Below are 605 nucleotides of genomic sequence, written 5' to 3' on the forward strand. Positions count from 1 at the left end.
GCAACTTAACTTTAAGGTAGGCAATATCTTCCAGTGTGACTAGCCTTGCCAGTGTTATTAGCCCTTTTTTATTTCAGTTGCATTTTTGCTGTTTTGCCTTTTTCTAAGGTCTCTAGTTGTCATTTCTTATAATGTATTTAAAAATTATCCTCAACTCCTCATAATTTGGAAACAACCATGTCCCCAAGTGAATGATAAACAAAATTAATTAAATCTTCCCAAGTAACTGTTCATAAATACCAAAATACTCCTGTGTACCTTGAGTGTAGCTCTTGCAGTACTTGACACTACACATAACTGTATATTTTTACTAATGTAGTCCTGTTTTCAGTACTTCCATTTTTGTTATTGGGGGTACAATCAGACCCCAAAACTTATGTTAAGTCATACTGTAAATTTTGTCACAAAGATCAGTTGAAGTAACAAATTACCTCAAAACTTAATATCTACATCAAAAGAAATGGAAGTAAATGCCAGGGGGGATAGAGTGAACATTAGTAGGTGACACAATTCTGCAGAGTTATGCAAGCCTAATAATCTTTGATATTGCAGTATATAATCAGGTCATTTACATTAATTTACATTAAGCAAAATAGCATTTGTAG

General features: G+C 32.9%; 1 protein-coding gene across 3 annotated transcripts in view; it reads left to right on the forward strand.

Moving 5' to 3' along the window:
* The window catches only part of LOC119590826, a gene marked incomplete at its 3' end in the record, with an annotated part of 7,152 nt that overhangs the window by 3,717 nt on the left and 2,830 nt on the right, over window positions 1-605 (forward strand).

Source organism: Penaeus monodon, chromosome 27 (genome assembly GCF_015228065.2).
Source record: "Penaeus monodon isolate SGIC_2016 chromosome 27, NSTDA_Pmon_1, whole genome shotgun sequence".
In the NCBI taxonomy this organism is placed as follows: Eukaryota; Metazoa; Arthropoda; class Malacostraca; order Decapoda; family Penaeidae; genus Penaeus; species Penaeus monodon.